Raw genomic sequence first — 13,529 nt, forward strand, 5'->3', positions numbered from 1 at the left:
TACTGTTGACATTCACTTTTCAGTCCAAGTGATGCGTCTGGACTCACTAGGGCTGAGTTTGGGTTCAAACACTGGCTCAGCGACGTTCAACCACTGGGCTAAGAAGTAGCACAGGTTTCAGATTCAAGCAGATTTGGTTTTGAATCTCAGCTCTAAGAAAACATTTAATAACTGTTAAAGCAAACGCTTCTATAATATGTACCATGTACAATGGCCCCATATAGAAGTACTATTATAAGCCTCATTTTACAAATCAGGAAACCAAGGCACAGAAAATGTTAAGTAATTTTCATGTACTTAGTCACAGAGTTTAGTGGTGAAGTCAGGATTTAAACCCAGGGCTAAAGGTTCTAGAAATTCATGCTTTTAAACCCTACATTTTGTCACACATCTTCCCTGAATCATATTTTCCTAATTTATAAAATGACAGTAAAGAAACCTAGCTTGCTGGATTTGGGGGAGGATTGGGGAAAATACATACAAAATATGATGTACAGATCCTGGCACCTAGTCAGTGCTGAATAAGATTGTTTTTAGTATTTGTCCCTTAACAACTCGGGGCTTATAGAACCTGTCATTTATCCAGTTTCTAACAGCAATGAATCATTCAATAAGGCCACCACAAAGACTTTCTGCAGAATTCAGCTCTAAAAGAAAACCAAAAGACCATCTTTCCCAGGCCCTTCATTTTATAGGTAAGAATAATGATTCCCAGAGAACTTTGATTTGTTCAAAGAAGCACCAAAACTGGAGTTTAGACCTCCTCATTCTTAGATGGGCTTGTCATTCCCATCATGCTTTGTTTTCTCCTGATGTAGCTTGCTGTCTAATTAGCCCTACCTCCTGAAAGTTTTGGCAAAAGTCTAGACTGCCTTTTTTGTGACCTCAGATGGTCCTAAACCTGATCACATCACATACATCAGTTGAAAAAGCACAACAGAAAAATAACTACAGTACATCTCCCCAATTAGGTTGTTAGACATCATGGGAGCTGTCAGATAAAGATTTCCCATACCCTTCCTTGACTCAGACATCTTTTCTTTCTCCTTTGTGTAAGTAATTAACCCTGAACTTCCAGTATGGTCACATTTATTCAAAAGGAAGTTTCACACATACATACACCACCCCCTACAAAATTTCACAGGACCATCTGAATCTGAATTTTCCAAAGTCTTTGTTAAAAGGAAAATCCCTAGGCCCTGCTCCTGATTTACTGAATCAGCTGAATTCAGTACTTCTGGAGGTAGAGTCTGCAAATTTGTATTGAATCCATACTCCCAATAAAGGCATCTTGAATTTTGAAAACTAATGCCTTAGAGCAGAGAACTAAGGTCAAATACAGAGGGCAGCAAAGTACACAACTGAAGCCTGCATTCCTAAAATTGAATGTTTTAATTCCCTGATTTTCTTTCCTGCTCCAACTCGTTCTACTCTACCCATTGTCTGTCTGTCTGCCTCTCTTTTTCTCTTTCGCCTTTTCCTTTTTTGGTAAAAATGAGATCTGTGTAGACTAGAAGATGCTTTTAAATTTCAGATCAGTACTTATAGGTATGGATAAGTGTGGGCTACAGATTGTTGAATTTAATCACATTTCTTAATTTATTGCAGCATATTTAGATTCAAAATCAAAATTCCTTTCTGACACTGGTAAAATCTTCCTGGAAATCTCTAGGCAGTTTCACCCTAAAGAATGACTCCTTTGGGGTGAGCTAATCACAGAGAATAAGGTCATCTAAGGACTCTGTAGGGTCAGTGGGTTTCAAGGACTCTTCTCTGCCTAGTATGCCAAGAAAATGAACCAGAGGAGAGAAAGAGCCATGGAAAAGCACAGCCATCTCCTTCAGGTAGGTCAAGCACTGACGGAGAATCCAGGCTAAAGGCAGGATGGGGGCAGGAGATGCAAAGGTTAACTGAAAGGAAGGTGGAAGCCCATGAACATGTCACCAACTGGGAGAAAATAGAGTCGACATGGAGCACTGGAAAGGAGAAAAATATATCTTTCTCTCCACATGTCCCATGCTCTTCTTTTCTCCTTACCTATCCATGACCAGATGGAGCCCTTAGATGGCTTTTTCTTTCCCTACCTAACTGAAATTGTGCACACAACCACAATGGATATTAGGGTGAAGTTTTCCTACCTCTCACACTTACACCTTAACTATGAGACAATCCCTTGATCTACCTAGATCTGGACTCAGACTATCCTGTTTGAATTTATTATAAATAATAAATATGAATTTTACGCATATGTCCCTAAGGCATAGAATAGGTGAAAATCAATTTATTTTCATGGATCATTATTTAGAAGCAATGTAAGACTCGGAGATCACAATATGGATGTATTTGAGTTGTCATTCATGACTCATAGAGCATTCTTGGGCAACACAAGTGCCCTCCCTGCAGTTTCAATGGTATTAGGAGAGATCTCTTTTGTTTCCTTCCAGCATGTCTTCAGCCCCTATTATTCTACTAACCATTCCATAATGTCTCCTCCTGTACAGAATGTTTATACCCTTTGCTTGCCTAAACTATTTGATGTGGTTCCTCCAAAGGACCAGAATGTTATTCTTCAGATCTTTCTTCATGTGTCTGCTGCATCAACCTGTATAAGTAAATAACAAATGAGGCGTTGTTACTACACATTATTTGTGAGCCACAGAATTACATGGTTCATTTATAAACCCTCTGGTAAAACAGGCTTTTACAACTCTACGGTGGAAAATTTGAGGGGATTTCCAGTTAGCTTCATGTCAGTTTCCATGATACCAATCAGTACATTCCAGATGTATGTGATATCTCAGTTTAAAAAAAAAAATAAAATACTACATTGAATTCAAGATGGGAAAGGAGGCAGGGCTTTAAAAAATACACTGAATTCCTGCTCCCATAAATATTTCCATCAAGGATTTCCATCATCTATCAATAATGATGAATTACTGATGTAGGTAAAATGTTTGTTGAAAGTTGATAGGTAAAAGAATCTGGTCTTCATTCCCTGATCATTTATCATACTTTAAGCAAATCTGTGATGTGAATATACAAATTTATACAGCAACAAAGTTACACTATAGAGAATTCCTTATTCTCAAGATAAATTATCAGTTTCCCTTTCTTAAAAGTGAACTCCTTTTGTGTTTTATAAATATGGTTTGTTTCACAAACACAAAAAAATAATTTTACTAACTGGTTTATTGAAGGCTCATCTTATCTGTTAATTAAGAACATGAAAGGAAAAGGTGCTTCGCATATATTTATGCATATTTTTCTGTGTAAACATCCCTTACATTTGTGTTTGTTTCCCACAGTCAAATAGAACTAAACTTTTTGTGACATCTTTTTTAAGGTATGGGAATATCAGCTTTTATATCCATGGTCCTTTTTAATAAAGAGTGAAATGTATTGCCTAGGCTCAAAAGCCCTCATTCAGTTATTAAATAAATATTTATTGAAGACATACTGGGTGCCATATACTCTTCTAGGCACTGGGGGTATACCAGCAAATAAAACACACTAATATCCCTGCCCTTACTGAGCCTACATTCTAACTTTGTTTACCTAACAGGAAGAGGAAGATACTGGAAACCAGAAGATTTGGGGTCTAGTCTTTATTTTCCAATTTATTCTCTATTACCAATTTTACTTCTCTTGGCCTCACAGCTTTCTTCCCTATTAAATTATTGTGTTTTTTTTTTTTTAAATACTGTTTACCCACCTCAGGCAGGTGTTTTGAAATTTAATAAAATAGCATGGATACAGAAAACTGTATACACAAAAGAATATAAGAAGCATCTGTAGGATATACTGAGCGATAAGCTCAAGGAATTGTTAATTTGCCCAAGGAGATGGTTGTGCTATAAAACATATAATGATGATTAATTACTGAACTGTGTGCTGTTGACTATAATTACAATTAGAGAAATCAGTGAGCACTTGACTAACTGGGGGATGATTCAAGGAAAAGGTGGAACTTGGACTGGTTCCCAAGTAATATTAAAATTAGGCAGAGTAAGAAAAGTATGTAGATGGGAATTGAAATGGTGTAACTGGTGTACAATGGTAAGAATTGCCAATAAGCAATGGAAGAAATAATCAGTCAAGTAAAGACCATGGAAATACATCTTGGAGGCCTTGAGGTCCAGACAGAAGCTTTGATGTAAGAGAGAACCAGTGGAGTCTCAAGCCTGAAGGAGAGATGTGGCCAGTGCTTTCTTAGGAGGATCTGTACTGGATGCTGATTTTCTGCTATAAATTTCTATTAAGAATAAGCATGTCCTGACATTGTCAGCCTCTTTCAATATTAGAAGCATTCCCTCTCAGACCTAGTGAACTCCTATAGTACTGGAAGAAAGGGAGATCCATATGTACCACCCGTATGTCAGGAGAAACCAGTCATCACTATACCTCTGTATCCTCTGACTGGACCTACTTGGGAAAATCCAAAAGGTGAAGTAAAACATTTGATTCAACTCTCCTCTCTCAGGCTAAAGAAAAATAGCTTGGTCTTTACCCATATAGTCATTTATCATGCCTTACCTTATAAGGAGTGATAAACTTGAAAGGCTGGGATAAATGTAATTAATATGTTTTATACCTTAATATAATAAGTGCCTGAGATTCTCAGAGTAATGTGGTCCATCAGTTAGGAATTAGCTTAACAGAAAATCCAAACTATCAATGGCTTACACGAGAAAAAGTTTATTTCTCTCTTACATAAAAAAAGTCTAGAGGTAGGCAGTCCAGGTTTGGTGTAGTGATTCCAATCATCAGTGGTCTAGGCTCTTTCTATCCTTCAGCTCCCCCATCTAAGCTCTGACTTTTACCTTGAAGGCTCAATACATGGCTTAAGGTAGCTGCATCTCAACCACACTGGAGACACCAGGAATGAGGAAGAGAGAAAGTCTTACACTTCTCACCTGAGTCTGCTCCCTTCAAGCATCCTTCCTGAAGTCTCACATCTCATTGCATTTACAGTTCACTGATCACATGACTATAGGACTGTATTAGTCTGTTTCTGTTGCTTATAACAGTGACAGAGTTTGGATGTTTTGTCCTCCCAGAACTCATGTGGAAATTTGATCCCCAGTGTGGCACTGTTGGAAACAGATCGATCGAAGTCAGGTTTCCTCAGATCCCTCCTGAATGGACTAATGCTCTCCCTGGGGGAGGGGGGATTAATGAGGGAGTTCTCGCTCTATTAGTTCCCGTGAGAGCTCGTTGTTTAAAAGACCCTGGCACCTTCTCTTTCTCTCTCTCTTGCTTCCTTTCTCACCATGTGATCTGCTTGTACCTACCAGCTGCCTGCCACTTTCTGCCATGAGTTGAAGCAGCCTGAGGCCTGTGCCAGATGCAAATGTCCTAGAATCGTAAGCCAAATAAACCTCTGTTCTTTCAAGTATTCTGTTTGTATTAGTCAGTTTGTGTTGCTATAACAGAACTATCTGAGACTGGGTAATTTATAAAGAAGAGAAAATTATTTCTTACAGTTTTGTAGGCTGAGAAGTCCATGGTCCAGGGGGTGCATCTGGTGAGGACCTCATTCTTGGTGGTGACACAAGGTGTCACATGGCAAGAATGGGCTGAGCAAGAGAGCTAACCTTCTCACTCACTTTCCTTATAAAGCCATCAGAACCACACTCATTACTCCATGAATGGATCAATCCATTCAAAGGCACAATCCTCACAATCTAATCACCTCTTAAAGATCCCACTTTTCAAATACCGTAATTGGATTTCCCACCCTCTTATCACTGTTACAGTGGGGATTAAGTCTCAATGAGATTTGGGGGACTTTCCATCCACAACAATGACCATCAAAGACTGAGAGAGATAGCCTTTTAGCAAGATTTATTCCTAGTAAAACTGAGCTCACTAAAGCTATAAAGTACCTGAATTTCAAAGTCTGTATATAAAATTTTTACAAATGGGAACAGAACAAAGTGAAAAATGGTGGGAATGATAGTTGAAGAACAGGATCTAAGTGTTTTTGGTTGTTGTTTTTTTTTCCCCAGGATTATCCAAGAAATCAAACCAAGAATGAGCTGTCAGAACTGGGCCTTTTCTTCTGCCTTATAATTTGCTAAAGTGTGTGTTGACATACACTTCACTCAGATTCTCCAAATATTAACTTTCTACCTTATTTGCTTTATATATCCATTTGAGAATAATTTGCAGACATAATGCTCCTTTACCCCAAAATATTTCAGTGTGTGTTTTCTGAATGCATTCTCATACATACCTTGTAATTTTCAAAATCAGGAATTTAGTATTGATAAAATACTATTTATAGTCTACAAGCTTATTTAAATTTCTCCAATTATACCAGTAATGTCTTTCATAGTAAAAGGAAATATCAGATCATTCCTTGCATTCAGTTGTCATATCTTTTTAATCTCCTTCAATATGAGACAGTTTCTTTCTTTTGTGATATTGACAATTACTTTGTAGTGTATCTCTGAAATTGCATTAGTCCTATGTTTCCTCCCCACAAAGGAAAAAGAGTGACTTTACAGTGGAGACACCTGACAGACACCATTTCAACCAAGCAATCAATATTAATATCACTGGCAATGGCACAGATTGACATCATTTGCTTTCTAACACCATGCAATGAGAATACATAATTCTTGTGCTATTTCTGCCAAAAACGCATACCTGAATCTAATTTCATGTTTATTTTTTGTAATATGCTAAAACCAATCAAACAAAAAGACTCCTTTTCCACACTTCTCTTGTCTATCTGTCATAATTGAATGGTGAAACACGTGCAATTCTATCACAAGTACTGAGTTCAACTACCTTATTTATTTCAAGATTTAAATAGTTTGCAACAGAAGGGTGAATTCTATAAAGAAAATGATGTCAATTATCTTTTTTTTACTTATTATCACATCTGAGTTTCTAGGCTTTCATAATTCCCTCCACGCTTTGTATCTAACCAGTTGTGTTCTCACAATTTCTTTGAACATAAAAATGTAAACCCAGAATCTGGAAAGCTGAAGGGGAAATTTAGTTCTCATTCGATGTTCCAGAATTTGAAAAAGACAATATTTCTCATTGTGTTATTTTTGAACCAATTCCTAAAGTTGGTTTATGCTTCTTCACTCTGATCAAAAGACCAAAACAATTTTTAAAGTATTTGCTAAAACAGATTTTCTGTCTCTTTTCTCATGAATGTCCAAAGGATTTCAATTATTTGTAATAGAGAATAAAAGCTAATTTTTTCCCATTGTCTAATAGCAAACTATGCCAAAATTCAAACCTTCAGAGTCATGTGAAGTTTCATTCCTCATGAAACCCAAGCTACATGGTAATAAAAAAGAACACATTTTCTTTATCAGCATTTATTATTTCTTTCTTACCACATTTCATTCATTTTATTTGTTTCATTTTGTACCAGAGATTAATCTGGGATGTCTGATTTTAATTATAAAAATCATTTACACGGAACTTTTAAAATATCATTTTTAATATAATTTATTCTTAACTTCAAATCCTGTGGACAGGGAATGTCAACAGCTTCTAATAACATCCTTTTAAAGATTAAATGAGTAATGATCCATTGACTTGGGCAAGTGAGACCCACTTGAAAAAAAATCAAAGAGGTAAAAGCAAACATAAATCAGTATATTAAAGCAAAGCCAGACTTGCTTTCAAAACAGCATAGCTTATTCCATAATGATACAAGTGATGCCTTTCACTTATTGCATGGACTTGACATAGTCCCTTAACCCTGCCATTCTTCCCGTTTTCTCTACATACCAAAGATGATTACCAAGCCTCTCCTGCATTAGTTCAACTAGATTCCGCCCCACAAAAATTGTTCTGGATATATTTTTTGAGGTATTTTTAATGAACCATATAGGAAATTTCATATCTAAGCTTTAGGATTTTATTGTAATTTGCCTAAAATATTATTTTGAAGTAATTAAGTATTATTAAAACAAAGATGGTGTTATTGCTGATTTTTTTTATCACCTCACTCAATATACAGAATATTTGAGTGAGTTACACCTCTGAACAAAAAATATTTGACTATATCACTGGGCAGTTAATCCATCATTCTACACACATTTCTGGTCACCCAGGAAAATAAATAATGGTTTGCTGGGTTTTTTTTAATCTCCCACTGAATGAAATTGTTGGCTGGCTAAAGAAGAAATAAACTACTACATGCCCATTGGAAGTGTGGACTGACTCCTTAGAGCCGCCCCAGAAGGAAAAATAACATTTGTTTCCACATCCAGGAAGATGTGCACATCCCACATCTCTTATGCTCAGAGCCCCTCTGAGATCTGATGGCCTGCACACAAATGCTTCAGGTCCCGTGTTCAGGTGGGGCAAGTTGAATTCAATTCACCTTGAGTCATTTCATTGGTTTAGAAGTTTACCTTCCAAAATAACTATAGAAAAGTACCAATCAATCAGGGGCTGGCTGGTTAGCACAGTTGGTAGAAAACGATGCTGATAAGGTCAAGGTCTGGGTTTCAATCCCTGTCAAAACACACACACGATCAAACAGGTATTACAATATCATTAACATGGTTTCTCAATTGCATTTGAAAGGGAGCTTCTTTATACCATCACAATGCTTGGCACACATCCCTTTTGTGCGTATTTGGTGTTTTTACTTTCTTCTGATTCCTTTTGGTTTTAGCTAAACAACCAGTTTCTCCTAGAATCACTCTCTGATTAAAATGCTCTGACCAGTACTAGGCTTTCTGTCCTATCTATTTCTCTTTTAGGCTGCCCAGACATTTCTACATATAAGTGGGTTTCAACTTCATATACATTGCTTCACTAACTAAATATACATTCCCAAAGGACAGAGAAATTCAACTTTGATTTCTTCTTATCTATAGATCCTACATTGGCTAGTGTGGTACATGTAACACATTCACTTATACCTCTGCTTGACACAGAGAAGCACCTAATAAGCATTAGCTATCATTGTCACTACCTAATGTACTCAATACAAGTAAAAGGCATCTAATAAATGTTTATATATTGATGCATAGTTCATTCATGCATTTGATTTTAATTATTGAGCTCTATTCTCCCATGGTTAAGTTACACTGATGAGGAAGTTAGACACATTTGAAAACTATATGAAATGAGAAACAGTGAATTTTTAGTGTTACTAGTAAAGTTAGAAAAGTTCACAAACTACCATCATAGCAAAATTATAATCTTGTTCAATCAAATGCAGTACTTCAATATCATTACATTTCTTTTCTCAGAACAGAGGAGATATTTCATCAATCACCAAAAAACTTTTAAGAGAGTCTATAAATTTTGATGTGTTTGTGCTGGATATATTCTATATCCATGTGTGCTTTTAATCAGCACATCTGAGAAATTAAAGAGAAAGATGCTTAAGTCACTTCTGAAGGTGAGGGTCAGTAGCAAATTGCAGAAGCAAGTTTGATGGAGGGAAAGAACTAAGAGTTAGAAAGTAGAAGAACTGAGATTTTTGTCCTAAACTAGCCACTTATGATCTTAGGCAAGTCACTCCACCTTTCTGAGCCCCAACTCCCTCTTCTGTAAAGTAATGGGCCTGGCATAATCGTTCCTTGTTTTCGTCATAGTTCTAACACTGGACTTCTAAAGTCCTCACATCGAAGAGTTGGAACTGACTGTTCAGTCCAGTGTGCTTCCTGAAGGTTGACTGAATTTAGTTGAATTGCAATTTATATTAAATAATATATTGATTTATATTAAATCTATAAAGTGGATCACTCTAAAACTACATTATAGAATTTTCTCTCAGATTTTGCAAGAAAAAAAAGATTAACTGTATTGAGTCTTCTGTCATATTCTTGTGTATCCTAGATTTGTTTGAAGATTATGACTTAAGATCTCTTACAAAATTGTGAAGTTACTCCAAAATGTCATTTCTTAATGGCTCATGGTGTCTAGGGAAGGTTGGACAAGCAAACCTTACACCACGGTTTCTCAACCTCAACACTATTGACATATCGTTCTTTGCTGCAGAAACTGTCCTATGCATTGTTTGATGTTTAGCAGCATTCCTGGCCTCCACCCACTAGACACCAGTAGCACCACCACCCACAGCCTGATTTGACAGCTAAAAAATGTCTCCAGGCATTTCCAAATATCTTCCGGGGATCAAGATCACCTCCATGTTGCAGATCTCTGCCTAGACAGAAAGTCATCAGCCTACCACATGCTGTATCTGTTTCCTTCACTTTCTTTCCACTTTACATTTTCTTTCTCCATTCATTCTTCTTTCCTTTCCTCCATTGGGCTTCGTTTTTCCTCCTTTCATTCTTCTGCTTTTTTTCTCTCTCTCTCACTACTATACATGATATAATTTTACCATTGTCTAAGCCGCTGACTCCTGATAGTCAGAGAAAACCTGACTCTAGACCTTGACAAATGCCCATGTAGTATCTGTAAGGCTAAGGAGACAGATGTGAAGTCAAAGTTGGGCTCAAATCCTATTTCCATCATTTACCAGTTCTATGACAATTTGGGGAAGTTTCTTAATCACTGTGGGACTTGATTTTCTCATCTGAAAAAATGAATGTAATAGTGCCTTTTTCATACACCTTGTAAAGATTAAATTAAGTGAGCTAAAGTACTTAAAGTATTTAGCTAGGGCCTAGGACAGGTGAGGTCTCAATAGATGGCAGCTAGTATTTACTAATATAAAGTTACTAGAGTGAAAGAAGCTCTACTCCAAACACAGTGAAGAGATTTTAAGAGTAGGAGAACCCATAATAGAAATTAAAGCATTGTTATTGTTAGTTGTCAAAGCAGGTAGAATCTAATAAGTCTAAAGAAAATAAATATGGAGTAAAGGGCAGAGTTAATGATGGTGATCTTTTGAGTCTTTTGACCCAGTTAAATCCACAAATTGCTAATTTAATTGGAGCATATGTATTGTGACTATTTCACATAGGAGCAACCACATTTATTCTCAAATGTAAGTCGATGGTACTAGAGTATATTAAGGTAATAATCATTTGCAAAAGAAATGCTCTCTTCTGTTAAAAAAAATGTTGGGAAGAAACAATAGTTTATCCCACAAATACCATTTGGATAAACACTTTAAGACACTCTGATTTCAAAAGGCTAGACCTGGTTTGCTGCTTCTCTTCACAACTAATGTAACTTGGAAGGCTCTGAAACTCTGGTCTCTCTTTTTAGCCAAAATCATTTCTTTCTGTTATGTCATTTGGGTACAAGGTTACTTTGGAGCCAATAGCATTACATTCTCCAAAACTGGGTTCCTCATTTTCTAGTACTGTCCCCATTAACTATAACTGAAATGGAAAGTATTTGAAAAAATAACATCAAGGTCATTAACAAGAAAGAAAACTCATTGCCCCAAGATAATTGGTTAAGGATAAACCATGGTCATACTTTTATTACAGATTTGTGAAAATCAGAAAAGTTTCTGACAAGTAAAGCTATAAATCCTGGAACAGACAGATCCTTTCTACGATCTCGAAGTAACTGACTAGGTGCAGCCTGATCCAACTCTCTCCCTGAGTTGTATTTCCACAGAAAGAAGGCTTACTTCCAGCTCCTGTATTATGAGACCCAGGAACATAAAAAGAGCAGACAAGGCCAGAAAGTACATTCAGAGTCCAGGCCGAGACTAGCCCGCCCATCAGTTCACAAACCATTGCTCTTTGCCTTCCGTGGGCCAAAAATCAAAAGCTAAGAAGGTGGTAAGAGATGTGGCCCCAAAGATTGGCTTCCACTGGTGAATGCATAAATCAAGATTTGGAAATGTTCAGGGTGAGACTTTATGGGAGAAAGTCACCACTAGTAGAATATGGAACAGTTTTTTCTAAGAAATGTAGAATCTGGAATCTGAGAGCCTGATATAGAACAAGTAGAAGCCCACCCCCCCCACACACACACGTATGCTTTTAATTTATTAATAGCTAATCACCATTTTTACTTGAAAAAAATCTAAGCAAATAATACAAAATCTGTCAGAACTAGGGCATCTGAGCACTGTACAGAATGCAATAAGTTAATTCAGGCTTTAACTTAGAAAGTAAAATACCACTTAATGTAGTTTCATGGTCAAGGTCACAAACTCTTCTTCTCCTATAATGTTTCATTTTCTTTACTAAAACAGTATACTCCTTCTGAGCAACTGTCCTGTGATTTATTTTCATATATACATAATACATTGAAAAAAATAGTCACTTGATCAATATTGAAAAAATTGGCCCCACAAAGGCATTGGAAGCTGCCGATATGACCTAACTCAAGTTCAATTTCAATTCTCTGGAAGCTTTCAGGTAGTTTTCATGCTGACAACATCATATTTCACGTGGTGATAAAAATTCTGAAGGAAATCAGTGAGAGAGAGGATAAAAAACTGACTTCTCATGCTTAGTTGGGTCTTAAAATATTTTTTTCACTTTTTGTTTAGGTCATGATGATGGGGTTTAATAAAAATATTTTACAACACAACAATAAAAGAGCATTCTTTATAATTTCTATATAAATACTAGTGAAAGTTTTATAAAGAATCTTTACATTCTTCTGCAATTAAGGAAATACTTGGAAAGGACTACTTCTCTATTAGTTGTGTGCTTATTTAAATTGCTTAAAGATTTTTGAAACTCCCTCAAAGGGAATCTGGCTTTGAGTGTGATCATTGGATGAATCTTCTGCAAAGGGTTTATTTCTTTTAGGGATCAAACAAATGTTCTTCAGAAATAATTGCAAATGAAAGCCTAAAAGGCCCTTCATCCATACCCTAAGTAAATAAATTTCCTTTTCTTCATTTCATAAAGCCACCCACAGAAATCCTATTAAATATGGGAAAAAAGTGATAATGATAAAAGCAAAACAATCAGAGACTGACAGACCAATAAAGCTATTTAGTATAATTACTGTGATGTTGTTTCTACTAATAGAAATCAGATAACATATGCATTACATGGAAACATGGGCTCAGTAAATGTGTACAATTCCCCAATCAGATAATTCATATACAGATGCAAAAATAATGGAATCTTCCACATATATGTCTCAATGCCAGTCCTTCGCAATGATTAATCTGCTGAACTCACAATGCAATATCCAGCTGAGCACCTGTAGTAGAATCCCAATATCTTGACGTTGTAAAGGACCTCCTGCCCAGCATTACCCAATCCCTGATGTGATGGAGGCCATCCCCGCTCTGCTTGCATCCTGCAGGGATTGGAAGTTCACCATAAAAGCTGCCTTTTTCAGTACTTCAAATTTTTGAAAATTTTTTTGTCACACTGAGTTAAATCTGCCTCCTAGTAACAACTCTCTGTTGATTTTATCCTGTATCTTTAGAGCAAAAGAGATTTCACCTAAAACACTTTGAGCACATTTGGGCCAGCCACTTTGTTATATGCTAGAAATAGAGCAGTGAGCAAGACAAATGCCATCTTTTCCCTCAGTCTACTGATCCTTCCCCAAGACCATCTTCAGATATTAGACAGCATTCACATCCCTGAGTTCTCTCTGTTCTAGTGTGACCATCCCAGGTTTCTCAACTCTTTCTCCCT

The sequence above is a fragment of the Cynocephalus volans genome, chromosome 5 (genome assembly GCF_027409185.1).
Source record: "Cynocephalus volans isolate mCynVol1 chromosome 5, mCynVol1.pri, whole genome shotgun sequence".
Classification (NCBI taxonomy): Eukaryota; Metazoa; Chordata; class Mammalia; order Dermoptera; family Cynocephalidae; genus Cynocephalus; species Cynocephalus volans.